This window comes from Thalassophryne amazonica, chromosome 8, assembly GCF_902500255.1.
Source record: "Thalassophryne amazonica chromosome 8, fThaAma1.1, whole genome shotgun sequence".
In the NCBI taxonomy this organism is placed as follows: Eukaryota; Metazoa; Chordata; class Actinopteri; order Batrachoidiformes; family Batrachoididae; genus Thalassophryne; species Thalassophryne amazonica.
In genome coordinates this window covers 63,226,616-63,246,415 of record NC_047110.1, presented here as the reverse complement: position 1 = coordinate 63,246,415, position 19,800 = coordinate 63,226,616, and the positions used below count along the sequence as shown (strand labels likewise).

At 39.9% G+C, this 19,800-nt stretch overlaps 1 protein-coding gene and 1 long non-coding RNA gene across 2 annotated transcripts in view; one reads left to right on the top strand and one right to left on the bottom strand.

Annotated features, from left to right (window-relative positions):
• roraa (RAR-related orphan receptor A, paralog a) overlaps window positions 1–19,800 on the top strand; it is a 564,142-nt gene that overhangs the window by 32,290 nt on the left and 512,052 nt on the right. The gene's annotated exons all lie outside the window — the stretch shown is intronic.
• Window positions 337–4,605, bottom strand: LOC117515769. The gene is made up of 3 exons (XR_004562222.1): window positions 4,488–4,605; window positions 4,012–4,122; window positions 337–426 (listed from the first exon to the last, which is right to left on the bottom strand). It is a non-coding gene; the product is annotated as an uncharacterized LOC117515769 (long non-coding RNA).

Here is a 19,800-nt window from a genome sequence, read left to right as displayed (position 1 = left end):
CTTCTTTATTTTCTGAGAGAATCCCACAATACTCAACCACAAAGGTGGATGGTTCGATGTTTTCGATTGCAAATACACCTCTTCCTAAAACAAAAAGAAATTGATCATCTTCAACTTCTTTATTTTCTGAGAGAATCCCACAATACTCAACCACAAAGGTGGATGGTTCGATGTTTTCGATTGCAAATACACCTCTTCCTGAAACAAAAAGAAACTGATCATCTTCAACTTCTTTATTTTCTGAGAGAATCCCACAATACTCAACCACAAAGGTGGATGGTTCGATGTTTTCGATTGCAAATACACCTCTTCCTGAAACAAAAAGAAACTGATCATCTTCAACTTCTTTATTTTCTGAGAGAATCCCACAATACTCAACCACAAAGGTGGATGGTTCGATGTTTTCGATTGCAAATACACCTCTTCCTAAAACAAAAAGAAAGTGATTGATTTTCCTCAATTCTCCAATGTCACTGCACTTTCGACGAATCAACTCACGATACACTGCAGGAAATTGGGCCCTGAACTTCAGTTCTCACAGTGGACAGACAAGTCCCACGCGGCAGATAATTATATACTTTGTATAAATAACGTTGTTGCCTGATCTGGACCGTTTTGTGGATTTTTTTAGTTGCCCTAATGACCATTTTAGTTGCCCTGTGCAATTGGGCAGTCAAATTTGTCGAACCCTGTATATGTAAGCCAATGGCTGTTAAGAGATCAAATAGAAACTGGGTTATTTTGGCTCCAACACAGCTGCTGCTTGCTGTCGACAGTCACTATTCTCTCTGGCACTGTCCCACCCACAGCATCATCTCAGCGGAGGGAGGCCTGTCATGGTCATTTTTCCAGAACGATACATTTTCCCAGGAATTATCACGATAGCCATAATATTTGTGTTTTTTTATGCCATTGATATAGCTCAGTAGCAGTCATCATGTACAAAAAAGTGTAACACTAGTGTAAAACTATTACTGCATTTCTGACTTGGTTTTAGTTAGAAATGCCTTTAAAAGTGATAGAAACTGATTTTTATTCAAAAACTAAATCATCTGGGTCAATTTGGACCCGTTAAAAGACAAATATATATTATCTGTAATGCACTGGCTTATGTTTTCTCAGGATTTAAATCGTGGTTCTGATGTTTAGAACAAACTAAATTATCGTTATTTTCCTTAGTTTTAAATGGTTTGGCTTGCTTTTGGTGTCAAAATTTAGCTTGTTATTTGGGCACTGTGCTTGTGTCAAGATTGGCACACAATCTAGTACAGTCCAAGAAACCAATGGGATGACAATATTTATGAAAATCTCTGCAACATCTCATTCACCACACAAGAGACTATTGGAATGGCTTACAAAGCATTATATTTCGTGGTATTTTGGCATGGCATTAAATAATGAATGACCACACAAATTGAAAAAGTTACTCCTCACTGTGACATCTTCACAGAATCCCAACAACTCATCTTCACTCCCATGTCACCAAATAATCTCTCAAATCTTTATTTTCCCATTAATTTATTTGCCATTATCCAAGTCACTGTTGCTTTCATGTTCTTACTCAACTGAATGTGAAACGGCCTCACTCATGTACGAGGTCTGTCCGTAAAGTAACGGTCCTTTTTATTTTTTTTTTTAACTATATGGATTTGATTCATGTTTTTACGTCAGACAAGCTTGAACCCTCGTGCGCATGCGTGAGTTTTTCCACGCCTGTCGGTTGCGTCATTCGCCTGTGAGCACGCCTTGTGGAAGGAGTGGTCCAGCCCCCTCGTCGGATTTTCACTGTCAGGAAATGGCGGAATGATTTGGTCTTTTTTTTTTCCATCAGAATGTTTTCAGAAACTGTTAGAGACATGGAGCTGGAAACCATTTGAAAAATTTATCTGGCTTTCGGTGAAAATTTTACGGGCTTCACAGAGAATAAGGACTGTTACTGTCGCTTTAAGGACGCCCCACAATGGTGCTTGGCACGCCGTGCTCCGTGCCGCCATTGAGAGGTACGAACCACCGGATCATTTCTAAACGGATGGCTGTGTGAATCTGAGACCATCGTGTGCACTTTCTCTGGTTATCACAAGAGCTGGACATCAGCCATTTTCCGGCAGATTTCACTTTTAACAAGAGATTTTGTCATGGAAAGCCGCGCGGAGGCTTCGTGCGTCACAACCGATTCGCTGATCGAGCGAGACAAAGAACATCTCCGTTTCGGCGTGTCAGAGGACAAGTTGGGACATGCCTATCTCTCCACAATTTCTCTGATACTCACTGGACTGGTAAGCATTGAAAGCCGAGATAGGCATGTCCCAACTTGTCCTCTGACACGCAGAACCGGAGGATTTCTTTGTCTCAGTCGATCAGCGAATCGGTCTTGACGCACGAAGCCTCCGCGTGGCTTTCCATGACAAAAACTCTTGTTAAAAGTGAAATCTGCTGGAAAATGGCTGATGTCCAGCTCTTGTGATAACCAGAGAAATTCCACACGACGGTCCCGGCTCCACAAAGCCATCCGTTTAGAAATGATCTGGCGTTTTCTGCCTCGTCGTCACAGCTCGGAGCGCGGCGCGCCATGCGCCATTGTGGGGCGTCCTTAAAGCTGTAGTAACAGTCCTTATTCTCTGTGAAGCCCGTAAAACCTTCACCGAAAAACAACCGAATCTTCGAAATGGTTTCCAGCTGGTTGTCTGGCAGAGTTTCTGAAAAACATTTCATGGAACAAAGTGGCAGTAGCTCAGCTGTTTGCTGAGAATGAAAATCAGCCGAGGGGGCTGGACCACTCCTCCCACAAGGCGTGCTCACAGGCGAATGACGTAACCAACAGGCGTGGAAAAACTCATGCATGAGCACGAGAGTTCAAGCTTGTCTGACGTAAAAACATATGAATCAAATCCATATAGTTTAAAAAAAAATAAAAAGGACCGTTACTTTACGGACAGACCTCGTATTTTAGATTTCATACTAATTACTATGTATGGCTGTGACAAGTAGGGCTATCATCTGGACGAAACCTCTCGGAAAACTTAGCTTCAAATACACTAATTCTTTCTTTGTGCTTCACCTGCTTCAGTGCTGTCCACATGCCTGTCTGGGTGTGTGTGTGTCTGCGTGGTTTATGCCTTCCACAAAGAACAACACTGACAGAAGAGGGAAAGAAGCAGCACGACTAAATGTTGATAAAGGAACATGCATGTAAACAATTTTCGAGTCTAGAAAAAACTATTGATTCCATTTTACTTATAGAAGGATAAGTCCCTATAATAATCATTGAGACAGGCTTATCAGAGTGGTTACACAAGAAGCACTGGTATGAGTAGCAGTCAATCACTGGTGTAAGCCGAGCATGCACAGTGCTCACACACGCGGTGAAGACGAAACGTTTTGCAAGGCAAGAAGCTCTGGAGCCCAAATACAATACAGTAACGGCCATTATGCTGCGGTTCAGATTTTTCACAGTCTCACTTTTTTCTGTTAGACCTATTAATTTTGATAACATGTATAGTTTTGCCATTTCATAACATTCCACATCATTGCTTATGAGTTTAAATCTTGTGAGTCCTGATAGAATAGCTGCACGTACTAAATCAGCCAATCTCCAACTACATTTGAAGAAGCGCCTCCTGAACAGGTGCGTTCAAAAGAGCAGCTGCTGCTCTTATTTGCTGTGCGATGCATCTAAACATCGTCATCATACTGCACAGCATCACTGTAAGCAAAGTGGTTACCCTGAAATTCTTGTATCTTTATATTCTCTATATTCTTGTCATCCTTCTTGATATAGCAAACTGTTGACTCTTGACTCTTTCATTGATTTTGCAGATCCATCCAGATACAGGTAGTGTTCATATGAATATGAATACAGTCATCATTTGTAAATTATCTCTGAACTGGTCACTGGAGTGTGCAAATTTTTTTACAAGAGGGCATTTAACATGATAAAAAAAGAAAACTTCACCTCTGTGTAAGATTCACAAGTGTGCAACTGCCTATTGCAACATGTGATGCACAGCTTACCTTTAAATGCATTGATATATCTCTTCTCAATGAAGGGTTTGTCTTTTCCAGCTAATATATGCTCCTTGGCATCCTGCTCTGGTTTTTTTCTCCTTCTTTGTGCCATGTTTACTAAAAAAAAAAAAGAATGGGACTGTGAATTATGTCTGATTAAACAAGTACTGTTTTGTATTCTAAAACATTCAGCTAAAAGCTTTAATTTAAATTATCAAAATGCATTTTGTTAAGATAATAACAGGGTCGTGTAGGCTGCAACACATTACTTAATACATGTAAATCTGTTAATTTAATCTGTAAAGGGACCTTGCACTATAAGATTCGTATCGTGTCTGTCCAGCAAGTAGCCAGTGGCAAAGCACATGAATAGCCATTTGCTGCTAAATAACTTAGCATGGTTAACTATTTACATTAGCTTCACCGTAATTAGCCTAATAAATAGATGCCAAACCCATGGAAATTCTATCTATCAAACTTACCTTAAGCGTGAACACATGGAAAAAAAAACTCTCCCAATGTAACCGTTCAACTTCAAGAAAGTTTTATTTTCGCCTCGTACCGGAGTTTTTCTTCGGTTTAAACTTCTCGACAGACTCTTTAACTGGGTATTTAAATTGCACGTCACGTCACATGGTCTCAGGACTTCATACGGGTCTTTTTCGCTGACGTCATTTCAGCCAATCACTGGTCGGCATCTCGCTGACTGACATCAAATGCAGGCAATCAGTGCCCAGGATTTTTTAACCAATGAAATCGCGCGTTTTCTGTGCATCAACGGCAGAAATGTGTAAAAACGCTGCAGTATCACCGAGGTGCCTCTAGGTGGAGATTATACACAACAAGGATACACAGAAATACACAAAAATCAGGTAAAACCGAATTATAAAGACATGTGGAAAAAAGCGGGAGGGTGTTCCTGGTGCCATTTTAAGCACTTCTACATTGCCAGAATTATGAGGACATTGGCCCTGTCCTCATAAACCGCCCCCCCCCCCCCAAAAGTGTCCTCATAATGTCGGTACGTATTCAGGTGCTATGTCCTCATATACAGGTCGCACCAACGCACACACACACACACACACACACACACACACACACACACACACACACACACACACACACACACACACACACACACACACACACACACACACACAAAATAAAAATTTGGACCTACTTTGAGTAGAGTGCCAGCGCTGTCCTCTCTTTCGTCCACCCTGTGTCAGTACAGCTGCAGGTGGCGTTTCTCCAAGCTGAACCTCCTCATCAGCACATCCTTCCAGTCGGACTTGAACTTGTGAGTAAGGTCCTTTTCAAAAGCAAGCTGAATCAGTTGGGCTTTGCGTCTATGCAGCATACTGCGCCGATGCTCTGAGAACACGTTTTTGAGAGTGGAAAACGAGTTTTCACACATTGCCGTGGAAGCTCCTAAAGTTAGGGCAAGGGTGTAGGCTGTGACAACAGTCGGCATAGCCTGGACTGCACCGTTGAATGTGCTGAGAATGTTTGCTATTGTCCATTTTCCATCTTTGGAGGGAACTGGGGTATCCGTCATTTTCTTCATCAGGAACTCACGAGCTACAGTATATTCCGATTCGACCACATCAGTTCCAGCTAATGCCAGTAGAGGAGTTACCTTTGATGGGTCCAAGAAAGTATCTTCGGCCTCTGGGTTCAAAGAAGCCAGTGCGCCAATGAGCGCGCTACTGCGCTCCCCAAAACGCACATCCATCTCTCCTTGCACAGCATCAATAACACTGTAAAATAATCTCTTGAACTCTGTCTTTTCGTCTATGTCATGTTGTGGCTGCCCAACTGTTTGTTCGACTGCATAGTCACGAAAGCTCTTGTTAATTGTGCGTCTTCTCTTGCTTGGGCCCGGAACAGCGTGGGTGGCCGTGGCTGAAGGAGCGCAGAGATTCCACAGTGCAGAAAATTCACTTTCTGTGTGCAGTGCCTTCACGCAGTCTGAAGCACTGTTTACAAGTGTAACAGCAGTGAATAAGTCGGTATCTTTGGCTTGTAGTAGTCTGTTAGGTGGCTCGAAAAGTAACAACAGCTTCATAACCAGGTGTGCAATGAAAAGAAAACTGTGCTGCATGATGGCACGAAGCAGGCCCGTCGCCTCAACACGCACATCTGCTCCTCCAAGGCCGCTTCTGTTTTCCACTTCGGCCAGTAATGACAAAATGTCGTCGAAACTGTTCACCAAAACGTTGACTGTGGCCAAGTGGCCGGTCCATCTCTGGTCTAAAAGCCTTTTCAGTGTCTCTCCCTTGTACAGCACAGCGATGGTGGGCTTCTTAATGAAGTTGTACAGCATGTTGCAGAGTTTAAAAAAATCATCGACTGCCGCTTCGCTTGACATGGCATGAATAACCACCAAATGCAATTGGTGATTAAAGCAGTGTATGTAGGGAACGTGACGTTCGAGTTTGTTTTGAAGTAATTTCTGTACGCCCCCATGCCTGCCCGACATGAGCGACGCGCCATCATAAACCTGGCTCAGGATTTTGTCGGTGCTGAGTCCGGCACTATTCAGCTCATCAATGATAACATTTGTCAGGGCTTCTGCATCTCCTTTCGTCGATGTGGCCATGGCCAAGAGGCGCTCGCACACACTGTAGTTCTCGTCTACAAAACGTAGAACAATGGATATATTTTCTTGCCCCAAAGGATCCCGTGTTCCATCCACTTTAATTGTATACCAGCTATCCCCGATGTGTCTCACTATCTCTTCTGTCACAAGTTTGCTCATCAATTCGATCATCTCGTTCTGTATTTGTGGGCTAGTATAGCAGGCATTCTGAGGGATTGCTGAGAGTTTTTAATGATTTGATTTTAGCAGCTGATTCAGTGCTGATTCCTTATTCAATTTTTTATTCTGTTCTTATTCATTTTATTAGCTGCTGCAATTTATTGTTATTAACTAACTTATTTACTTACGATTGGGTGTAATTTGGTGACAAATTTTTTTTTGTACGGCACGTTGGTCTACCATTGTCGTTTTAAATGTGTTTTAGAAATAAAGGTTGAGTTTTAAACATCTCACCACATATATATCAAGAATCTATACCATAAATGACCTTACGTGTGTGGCTCTGTGGTTCTGTATGTGTGTGTCCACAGTACTCTTGGCATAGTGGCAAACCGCCACCTCAATCAGCAGAAAAACTGGAGCCAATTAAGTGCACACCGAGCCATATTATTACAGATATTTGTAATAAAATGGTCACAAAGGCGCCCTTCTGTCATGTCAATGTTAGCTGTTACATGGTGCTATATAATGCTCGCAGGTTCTAAAAGATGACACGTGAATGATTAAATCCAACTGTTTTACGGCGCTCACCTTGGTCACGTTTTCAGCAGCAGTCTGAAAATAACACATAGATGAATAATGAATGTATTTATCCACAGATCACAAACTAGCTCTTGGGGTGCATATTCTAAGTCAGTACAATACAGAACGTGAAACAATAATGGTACATTAAGACAATAAACATACATAAAGAATAAAATAATCAAAACATACAATGGACTGCATTTATATAGCGCTTTTCCATCTGCATCAAATGCTCAAAGCGCTTTAACACATCAATGCCTCACATTCAACCCCAATGTCAGGCTGCTGCCATGCAAGATGCCCACGACACATCGGGAGCAACTAGGGGATTAAGGACCTTGCCCAAGGCCCCTTAGTGATACACACAGCATGGCTGATGCTGGATCGTCGGTATACGGCCAAGCTAATTTGTCCGGTATAGCTAAATTGCTCGACCCTGAACATCAGAAGAGGTAGTTAGAGAAAATACAGAGAATCAATGTGAATCCCTACAATATTTCCCATGAGAAATTCACCAGTTTTATCGATTTTGAGTGGAGCCAGATGTGCAGTATCCAGAAATTGTCATCTACTTTATCAACACTCCATCACCCTACACATGAGAAGCCCTGTAGGCATATAAATGTTTGGATGCCTACAGCTTCTTCATGGCTGGATGGTTAAAACTACAGCACAGAGTGCATACCTCCACCAAGAAAAGACATTTAAAACTTGGAAACCATATGGCAGAAAAAAAATTTGTAAACACACAGTGGTTATAAGGACTGTACTTTATCTATAGCAGTGCTTCTCTGCGTAACATTGTATCCTTATTGACATTAAAGAAAACAAAAAGAAAACTTTAGATCAACTTACAGCAAAGAATAACTTTATTAACATTGTTTTTTAGTCTGTAACAGAAAAAAAAATTGCATAACTTTGCTTGAAATAATAATAAAATTAAAAAATGTCTTTAAGTGATGCCTTAATGTCTTTAAGTGATGCCTTAATTTATTTGTCTTCATGCTGTCCGCTGTCAACATTTTAAGACACAGCGGTCTTTCCTCATCTCCCACCGTAGTGCGAAAAAAAAAAAAAACCCTACATAGAGCTGTGTTCCATTATGCTACGGTCCTCAATACTCCCTGCGCATACTCTGACAATGAGAGCGCAACTGCCACCTACTTTAGTGGATGTGCAATTACACTTTTTTCTAGTACGGGAAAAAAATCATCTTCCCCGCGGTCACATGCGCCCCCCTGGCATCGCACTGCGCCTCCCCCAGGGGGATGCACCCCACTGTTTCATAAGGACTAATCGATAGCAGCAACCAGCGTGTTGATATGCTGATTCCAGTGGTGTGCTTAAAGTGGATATGACACTTAAAGACAACATAGACTTATTACATGTAACAAAGGTTATATAATTCAGTCAACCTAAGCTTTTTGGGAAAATGGACGCGGTTCTCCCTTTATATACAACATTTGAATGTCCCGCCACTGACAAATGTGCACGCCCCGTGACCAGCTTCCCGCTAACCACCAAACCTGAAATGCATCACTGCCTGTGGACCGTATCGGCTTGCACGCTTGGCGTCCGTTGTTTAATCTTTTTTTAGCGGCAGAAACTTGATTAAACACAGATCTCAGGGACTTGTTTGTTACTATGCCTGACCAGTGTGTCGCAGCATATTGCACAAACACAAGGGCAAAAGGTTTTAGCCTTTTCACGTCCAGGCAGATTGATCGAAAGCCGCGGTGTTGTGCGATGCACGAAATGTCAGGCTGCCGCTCGCACACCTGCATTTGTTCCCGACAGCAGAAACTTTCCTCTACCGTCTCCATGTTCTCACACCGCTCACAGGAACACCTAAAATGTCAACCCCAAATAATATGTTCACAATAATCTTGAAATGGTCAAGGAACTTGTAAAAATATCAGTGCAATACGTAGTAAACACGGCGGCAGCACGTTCACTGTTGTTTTTGGCGATCTTTTTCGAAACTTTCGCCGTTTATTTCCTATTCTTTCGTAAAAATAACGTAACTAAACACGGATGAATGCAATGCCAGGCACTCGAAAACAGCAAAAACCCGAAGGTAATCAATCAATCAATCAATTTTTTTTTTATATAGCGCCAAATCACAACAAACAGTTGCCCCAAGGCGCTTTATATTGTAAGGCAAGGCCATACAATAATTATGTAAAACCCCAACGGTCAAAACGACCCCCTGTGAGCAAGCACTTGGCTACAGTGGGAAGGAAAAACTCCCTTTTAACAGGAAGAAACCTCCAGCAGAACCAGGCTCAGGGAGGGGCAGTCTTCTGCTGGGACTGGTTGGGGCTGAGGGAGAGAACCAGGAAAAAGACATGCTGTGGAGGGGAGCAGAGATCGATCACTAATGATTAAATGCAGAGTGGTGCATACAGAGCAAAAAGAGAAAGAAACAGTGCATCATGGGAACCCCCCAGCAGTCTACGTCTATAGCAGCATAACTAAGGGATGGTTCAGGGTCACCTGATCCAGCCCTAACTATAAGCTTTAGCAAAAAGGAAAGTTTTAAGCCTAATCTTAAAAGTAGAGAGGGTGTCTGTCTCCCTGATCTGAATTGGGAGCTGGTTCCACAGGAGAGGAGCCTGAAAGCTGAAGGCTCTGCCTCCCATTCTACTCTTACAAACCCTAGGAACTACAAGTAAGCCTGCAGTCTGAGAGCGAAGCGCTCTATTGGGGTGATATGGTACTACGAGGTCCCTAAGATAAGATGGGACCTGATTATTCAAAACCTTATAAGTAAGAAGAAGAATTTTAAATTCTATTCTAGAATTAACAGGAAGCCAATGAAGAGAGGCCAATATGGGTGAGATATGCTCTCTCCTTCTAGTCCCCGTTAGTACTCTAGCTGCAGCATTTTGAATTAACTGAAGGCTTTTTAGGGAACTTTTAGGACAACCTGATAATAATGAATTACAGTAGTCCAGCCTAGAGGAAATAAATGCATGAATTAGTTTTTCAACATCACTCTGAGACAAGACCTTTCTAATTTTAGAGATATTGCGTAAATGCAAAAAAGCAGTCCTACATATTTGTTTAATATGCGCTTTGAATGACATATCCTGATCAAAAATGACTCCAAGATTTCTCACAGTATTACTAGAGGTCAGGGTAATGCCATCCAGAGTAAGGATCTGGTTAGACACCATGTTTCTAAGATTTGTGGGGCCAAGTACAATAACTTCAGTTTTATCTGAGTTTAAAAGCAGGAAATTAGAGGTCATCCATGTCTTTATGTCTGTAAGACAATCCTGCAGTTTAGCTAATTGGTGTGTGTCCTCTGGCTTCATGGATAGATAAAGCTGGGTATCATCTGCGTAACAATGAAAATTTAAGCAATGCCGTCTAATAATACTGCCTAAGGGAAGCATGTATAAAGTGAATAAAATTGGTCCTAGCACAGAACCTTGTGGAACTCCATAATTAACTTTAGTCTGTGAAGAAGATTCCCCATTTACATGAACAAATTGTAATCTATTAGACAAATATGATTCAAACCACCGCAGCGCAGTGCCTTTAATACCTATGGCATGCTCTAATCTCTGTAATAAAATTTTATGGTCAACAGTATCAAAAGCAGCACTGAGGTCTAACAGAACAAGCACAGAGATGAGTCCACTGTCCAAGGCCATAAGAAGATCATTTGTAACCTTCACTAATGCTGTTTCTGTACTATGATGAATTCTAAAACCTGACTGAAACTCTTCAAATAGACCATTCCTCTGCAGATGATCAGTTAGCTGTTTTACAACTACCCTTTCAAGAATTTTTGAGAGAAAAGGAAGGTTGGAGATTGGCCTATAATTAGCTAAGATAGCTGGGTCAAGTGATGGCTTTTTAAGTAATGGTTTAATTACTGCCACCTTAAAAGCCTGTGGTACATAGCCAACTAACAAAGATAGATTGATCATATTTAAGATCGACGCATTAAATAATGGTAGGGCTTCCTTGAGCAGCCTGGTAGGAATGGGGTCTAATAGACATGTTGATGGTTTGGATGAAGTAACTAATGAAAATAACTCAGACAGAACAATCGGAGAGAAAGAGTCTAACCAAATACCGGCATCACTGAAAGCAGCCAAAGATAACGATACGTCTTTGGGATGGTTATGAGTAATTTTTTCTCTAATAGTTAAAATTTTGTTAGCAAGGAAAGTCATGAAGTCATTACTAGTTAAAGTTAAAGGAATACTCAGCTCAATAGAGCTCTGACTCTTTGTCAGCCTGGCTACAGTGCTGAAAAGAAACCTGGGGTTGTTCTTATTTTCTTCAATTAGTGATGAGTAGAAAGATGTCCTAGCTTTACGGAGGGCTTTTTTATAGAGCAACAGACTCTTTTTCCAGGCTAAGTGAAGATCTTCTAAATTAGTGAGACGCCATTTCCTCTCCAACTTACGGGTTATCTGCTTTAAGCTACGAGTTTGTGAGTTATACCACGGAGTCAGGCACTTCTGATTTAAAGCTCTCTTTTTCAGAGGAGCTACAGCATCCAAAGTTGTCTTCAATGAGGATGTAAAACTATTGACGAGATACTCTATCTCACTTACAGAGTTTAGGTAGCTACTCTGCACTGTGTTGGTATATGGCATTAGAGAACATAAAGAAGGAATCATATCCTTAAACCTAGTTACAGCGCTTTCTGAAAGACTTCTAGTGTAATGAAACTTATTCCCCACTGCTGGGTAGTCCATCAGAGTAAATGTAAATGTTATTAAGAAATGATCAGACAGAAGGGAGTTTTCAGGGAATACTGTTAAGTCTTCTATTTCCATACCATAAGTCAGAACAAGATCTAGGATATGATTAAAGTGGTGGGTGGACTCATTTACTTTTTGAGCAAAGCCAATAGAGTCTAATAATAGATTAAATGCAGTGTTGAGGCTGTCATTCTCAGCATCTGTGTGGATGTTAAAATCGCCCACTATAATTATCTTATCTGAGCTAAGCACTAAGTCAGACAAAAGGTCTGAAAATTCACAGAGAAACTCACAGTAACGACCAGGTGGACGATAGATAATAACAAATAAAACTGGTTTTTGGGACTTCCAATTTGGATGGACAAGACTAAGAGTCAAGCTTTCAAATGAATTAAGGCTCTGTCTGGGTTTTTGATTAATTAATAAGCTGGAATGGAAGATTGCTGCTAATCCTCCGCCTCGGCCCGTGCTACGAGCATTCTGACAGTTAGTGTGACTCGGGGGTGTTGACTCATTTAAACTAACGTATTCATCCTGCTGTAACCAGGTTTCTGTAAGGCAGAATAAATCAATATGTTGATCAATTATTATATCATTTACCAACAGGGACTTAGAAGAGAGAGATCTAATGTTTAATAGACCACATTTAACTGTTTTAGTCTGTGGTGCAGTTGAAGGTGCCATATTATTTTGATGACGTAATGACGGTGGTCAGCAAGTAGTAGCTACACTATCGCGGGCCCGTAAAAATAACAAAGGCAGTAAACAGACGCTAGAATCGAAAATGCTATAATTAGAGTGTTATAAACAGCAGCAACAAAAATCAAAGCCTGCCTTACCATTCCGTATTCTGCAGCCTTTCAAAATCCATCGGAATTGGCACATCTCTTGCCTCTGATTTGTCTCCGCCAAAAGCACCGTCGGCATTATTTTCGCTGCCAGAATGCTCCTGGTTTGAATGTTTGTCCGAAAGATACGGCTCCAATCTGTAGGGTCTAATCACTGCTGCGACATCCTCAGGATCTGAGTCAGTCTCGATTTCCTCACAGAAATAATCCACACTTGAAGAGGAGTCAGAAAAGTTCTTGATCTCGTCACTGTCCATGCTGAGGCCTATCTGTTCCTCTTGTCAATCTAACAGACAAAGATGGGACTCTACACACTGTGACGTCACGGCATCACGTGACCGTTGATGGAATGCTGCCAGGGCGCTTTCCAAGAAACACACTTCTGAGAAGCTGTACAAACTTTATTTCTCAGTGATAATCATTAAAACCACTTTCAACTTACTATACTGTATGTATATTTTTGATATTTGTATCAGTTTTACCTAATTGTTTATGTGTCATATCCACTTTAATTTCTTTTTTTAAATGAAAAAGTTAAAAACTTCACAACTACTCTTCACCCCAGTAAAAACGGGTACCTCTGCTAGTTAATAAAAAGTGATATGAAGTTAAAGCATTCTCTTGGATCTGATGTGTAATTTTATATAAACTTTGTATGTCTATTTCTCTTGATTCTTGATTCTATTTTGTTATGTAGTGGTTCATATTGTATGTATGTAGGGATGGGTATTTATAAGATTTTATCGATGCCATTATCGATTCTGCTTATCTATCCGATTCCTTATCGATTCCCTTATCGATACCTCTTGTGAATTTTGTACAAAAAGTAGGGTTTGCAGGTTTTCTATGTATTTCATTGAGTCTTAAAGTAAATAAATATGAAATTGGTCACTGTATCCTTGATCTCTGGACATAAATAAAAATAAACAAAACAGGGTTTTGCTTTGAAGTTATTAATTCCGACTGGACTCTATCATTCTAACTTGACTTGTCAGAGAGCCGCGCAGTGTTTGGAGCTGTGTGAACAGAACGGAGGACGATTCTCATTTCTTTCTCGCAGTAAGACAGGAGTCCCAGTTGTGGGACTCCTGTTCCATAACTGGGACAGGAGTCAACATTGGAGACAACAAAAAGTGGGAAAGGAGACAACAAAAAGTGACTCATGATTTCACATATTCAGGGATGAAAGTGGTGAAAAACAAAAAAAAGCTGAACCCAAAATTACCCTCCTAACACCACCTGCACGAAAATGTTTGAATTCTAGAAGCTCTGAAATGCAATCTGGGGCTATTCCAGACAATAAACTGCAGTGAGTGCAGCATCCATTTAGTGAAGGAAAAAAAACAACTTTCCTTATTCAAATTCATTCCAGTAGTATTCTGCTCTTACAAGGATGCAGCAGTTTTCTAGCTTGGCAGATAGATCTGGAAGAAATCACGGAAGAAATTAACACATTGAAAATATGGTTTGACAAAAAACAAACTGTCATTAAACTTAAGACAGGGATGAAATGGAGGTGTAAGAGTCACTAGGTTTTCAGTGGAAACACTTATTTATTTCTGTATGTATGTATTTATTTATTTATGTATGTTCATTGTTAGTTGGTTTTATATTTTCTGTTGTGTTTCTATTCAGGTTCTTTTTGTCTCTTTCTCTAAAATTGTATATAATAACTAATCATTAGATTATTAATATATAAACAAAAATAAATTTAAAAAATATTACAATTTGTAATACATTTGACTCTTTTACGACAACAAACGCTTATTATACAGAAAACAAATGCACTCGAACATGATGACAGCTGCAACTGCTTAATGCTGACATTTAACATTGAAAATGCCATAGACATGCTAACGCGTTAGCATCGCTCACGTTTTTAAGTTCTAAAATACATCTGTCAACTGTTTCAGAAGGCCATAACAGGTCGGTTTAACATAAAAAAGGTAAATAATACTCACAGATGTATGCTCTTTAGGGTTTTAGCGGGTGAAAATTAAGATAAAGCAAAAGGAAAGAAATGAATAAAGGAAGCAATAGATCGAAGCACTGCTTCAATCTGCGAACCACTGCTTCGATTGGTTCAAGGTTCAAAGCAAAGCCGTGCTGCAGGGTCTGTAATCAATGTAGAGAAATGATAATTTTCCTGACAAACACCCCCCAAAACAGCGGCCCCTCTAAAGGACCGATAACGGAATCGTTAAGCAAAAAGCTTATTGATGTCGGTGGATCGAATCATTTCTTAACGATACCCGAAAGAACCGGTTCTCGATACCCATCCCTATATGTATGTATGTATGTTTTATATTGTAATTTTGTATGAAGTGAGGTTTTTAATTCTGATTCATAAGGAGTGTTTGTGCACACTGGGTAATCATTTGAGTTTTTTTTTTTTTTTTTTTTTTAATTAAAAATAATCTGTGTGAGAACTGAGATGATTTCTTTTCTTACTCAAACACTCTCCTGCTTTGGAAACTATTCTCTCACAGAACATTCTCTCCTTCCATCATTAATTCTATTTTATCAACAGATCATATCTAAAACGCTATTCCAAAATCGAAGTCAGTAATTGATGCAGAGGTTCAAACGAGAACGAACAGAGTATTATAGATCATTTGGGCTCAGAGTCAAAAGCAGAAACCGGTCAGTTCACAAAAACACACTGGAGACATAACAAGGCTCAGTACCAGGCTCTCAGGAAACTGAGGCAAGACTTTGCAAACATCTGAGGTTCTGAAAGTGGGTCATGTGACACTGCAGTCAATCATAGCTCCAGAAATCCATAAATAATGCAGCTCTCACTTATTTTCTGATTGTTACTTACATATTCTTTGTGAAATGAAACACTGTGATCCTAGTTCATTCACTTGTACTTCCATTTATTCACCAGATGGCAGCAAATCAACCGAGCCATTTTGGAACCGTTGGTGACGTAATGAGGCCCCTCGTAGTGCAGGCATGTGACTTCTTGCTTTTGGTATGAGCTCAGGAACAACATTTGGAAACACAGGCTCGTGCAGGTTTCGGAAATGTTTTGGGACACTGTTTTAATTTAGCATCATGACTCACCACAGCACGAAGCTGCACATCATCAAAATAAGTGAGCTGCCCAAACATATTCATGCGGACATTATTTATTACAAGGGCCACTGAGGAAATAGTAACAAAGCCACCTGTACAAGTAAAACAGATGCATGATGTGTGCGGTGTGGTACCGGTATACAACAACCACTCCATGCAGCCTATGCACAAACCTCTGCGGTGCTTTCGCCAGAGCAATGAGCTGTGCACCTCAGCAAGGCACATGTCCCACCAGGCAGTGCTAATCCACACTCCCCTGCTGCACAGTTACTACACCACTGTACACTGTCGATACCTGCTCAGGTCATTGAAATTGCTCTGCCCCAAAACAGATCTAAACCTGCATTATATTTTAATTTTAGCCTGTAATTTTAGCTTGTCATCAAAGTGAGTACACAACCAAATACACATTCAAGCAGAAATGATTCATTTCAAGATGCAGTGTGATGCATTTCACTTGCATTTCATTTCAGTAAGATGCATTTCACTCCATCTGCACAGATTATTATTATTGTTCACTTTTGTGGATCACGATGGGTCACAGCCAAATTTTTTGAACATTTTCAAAACAGTCTGCAGCACCAGAATTACCCCAAGTTATTCACTATAACATGCCCTAATTGGGTATCTGATTGGTTTTTTAGCCATGATATAGTAAAAATTCGGGTGCCAAAAATGTGCATTGGGAACTCTGGTTTAATCATCAAAAGAATTTCCTCTGTCACCTCTATAATTTTGTGCTGTAGTATTCAAATAAAGTGTGTTATTCTCTCTATATGTGGCCCTGCGACAGACTGGCATCCTGTCTAGGGTGTACCCCGCCTCACACCCTAGGACTGCTGAGACTACAGAGTGAGTATTCAAATAAAGAATTCACAATCTTATATCGGCAATATAAACAAAATTCTCCTTTTCGGGAAAAATAATAATAATTTTGAACAAAGCAGGTAAAAACTGTGACAAGATGTCATAATGCACTCTGTTTCCCAGCATTTAATGTGTTCACGAAACCCATTGAGAAGTTTTTGTCTTACCTGGAATAGAGACAGTTTAGTGGGGGTAAAAATAGGGGGCGGAGCTACAAAATTTGACAAAAGATCTGGAGCATTTGGGCCTTGGTGGAGGTATGTGCTTTCTCGGGTCAAAGTTTCTATACTGCGTAATAGCTGTGTAAAAAGCTTTTATTAACCCGGTGTGACCAAAAATAATTTTGAGGTGATCAGCCTTAGATTCTCATGTAGGGACATGTTAATACTGAGACCCTTGATGAGAGAAAAAAAAAAACTGGCCAGTTTCAGTATGAAGTACAGAAACATTTGTAAGAGCTGGAAGGAGAAGCTTGCGGCAAGCTCACAGGGGTCTTAAGGTCTGCAGTATAGCTTGGGGCTCAAACCTCCCTGTACTTCTGAAAGTAAAAGGAAAAAATCCTCAGATCACTTGCAAAGTGAACTGCTAACCATTTATTTCAGTTTCAGTGTCAGCGTTATCTGTTTGAATTGTTAAAATCATAGCTGCTGTATTTTCAATAAGCTGAGAAAGCTGATGGAGGCCAGAGCAGTGTAGTAGTCCAAATTATGAAAACAAGACGCATTACTTATTAATATAATGATGATGATAATAGTAACACATTGTTCCGAATATATGACTGCAAAGATTATAAGACAATCCCCTTTTTCAAACCATATTTTCAGGAAAAGAATTTCTAAAAGACCAAATCCTTTTTTTTTAATAATCAGAATCTTCATTTGCAAATAATGCTAATAAAAGCATGATTTATGGGCAGCCCTCATTTCTTCTTTCAACCACATATGTACTGACACACTTGCCTGATATTCTCTAGGAAATACTGATTTTTAGGATCATGGTAAGCTTTTCTGATTGTTAGCATTTTTAAGATTTATAACATTACAGTCTGTCATACCTTTATTCCATGGCTGCTTAATAGTTGTTTGATGACTCTATGAGCTCAAAGTCTGCATCATAACTTCTCACAGAGCTTTTTTTTTCTTTTCTGGTAGAAAAGTGCTGCTTCATCCCAACAGTTTCATTTAAAAAGTGCTGGATTTTGTATTTAGGGTAGCAATGAACAGTTAACAACAAGATTACAATGTATTCATTGATAATGATAAACAAGTACTTATCAGCAACTCGGTCCATTTGCTTCCATGCAAAAAAAAAAAAAAAAAAAAATCCAGACCCCGAATATAAGATGGCCCCATTTGTTAGTTGTATTTCTAAGAAAAAATAAAACAGTGTCTTATATTTTAGAACAATAGGGATAATATTAAATATAATGCAATCCTAAATTACCCTTGGCTGTATGAGCATTGTGTTCTTTATAATTTGCAGTTGTTTAATTAATTAAGGTCCTATTGTCTTATGCACAATTTGTACATGTTCAATAAAGCCCCTCTATCAATCAATCAATCAAAAACATGCGTGTGTGTGTGTGTGTGTGTGTGTTTGTGTGTGTGTGTGTGTGTGTGTGTGTGTGTGTGTGTGTGTGTATACATGAGCTTTTGACAAGGTTGGAAGTTGTGCAAATCAGTCAATTTAGAGCACCCTCTGTGCATTTGCAGGTATTAATGAGACAAATTTAACTCCATCCATAGGAAGCTAGCTTTGAGTTAGTGGAAGTTAGCGTGCACACTGACGTCCATGAAATATCTTATAAATTTGTCCAGGGGTGTTACTAGGTTCCAAAAAGAGCATTTTCAGTTTTAGAAGTGTTTATTTCTCACTATATTTTACATAATATATGAGAAAGGTGTTATTTCTAGACAAAAACAAAGCGAAGTTAGCAGCTGGTGACACCACGAAGTGTTGTCACCACGCTAACATCTGCTAAATCTTTTGTAAATCCTTCCAGAGGTGTTATCAGGTTACAAAAACAGCGATTTCAGTTTTAGAAGTGTTTATTTCTCACAAGCTTTTACATAATACATGAGAAAGGTGTTATTTCTAGGCAAAAATACGAAGCAAAGTTAGCAGCTAGCGACACCAGGAAGTGATGTCATCATGCTAACATCCGTGAGACCATACCATAAAATTAGGAACCGAATGTGACTTTTTAACCTCTTAAAATATCTCTTAAAATTGGTCAAGGTTAGCTATCTTGTAACTTGTCCAAGGACTGTGTCCCAAGAATGCTCCCTGTGAATTTAAAGATGGGCAGTAATAGGACTGGACTTATGCTGAGCACAGATAAATGGACAAATGGACAGACGGATGGCCGGACCGACACAAAGCCTTTGCAATACCCGATGGCCATATTTGATGGCTTTGGGTAAAAATTCATCCCCTGTAGACATTGTCATGAACAGGAACACTGGCTGTAGAGACCAAATCATTTCGTACTTCTGTTTTGGCTTCATTTTTCAGCACTGGAGCTTTCCACTTGGTTTTGGCAAACTAATTAATGGACGGACGAATAGACTTCGCAATACCCGATGGCCATATTTGATGGCCTTGGGTAAAAAATGAAATAAATGAATAAATAAATAGAATCTGAAAACACAAGAAAATATTTTATATTTTGGGATTTGATGTTTTCAGTGCAGTTTGGAATGAAGCAAGTCAAATTAATATTGCATTGCACGTATTGCTTCAGAGATGCAGTAGACTTGCATTTTGTTGTGTATTGCTTGAAGGAAAACAGAAAATATTTTCTCGTGGAATGAAGAGTGGAGGTGAGCATATAAATAATCCGATGGGATGTGAAATGAACCTTGATGACAAATGTTAAAAGATTTGAATCAAGCATTTGATAGGCTCAGTATCCACTGAACCAGTT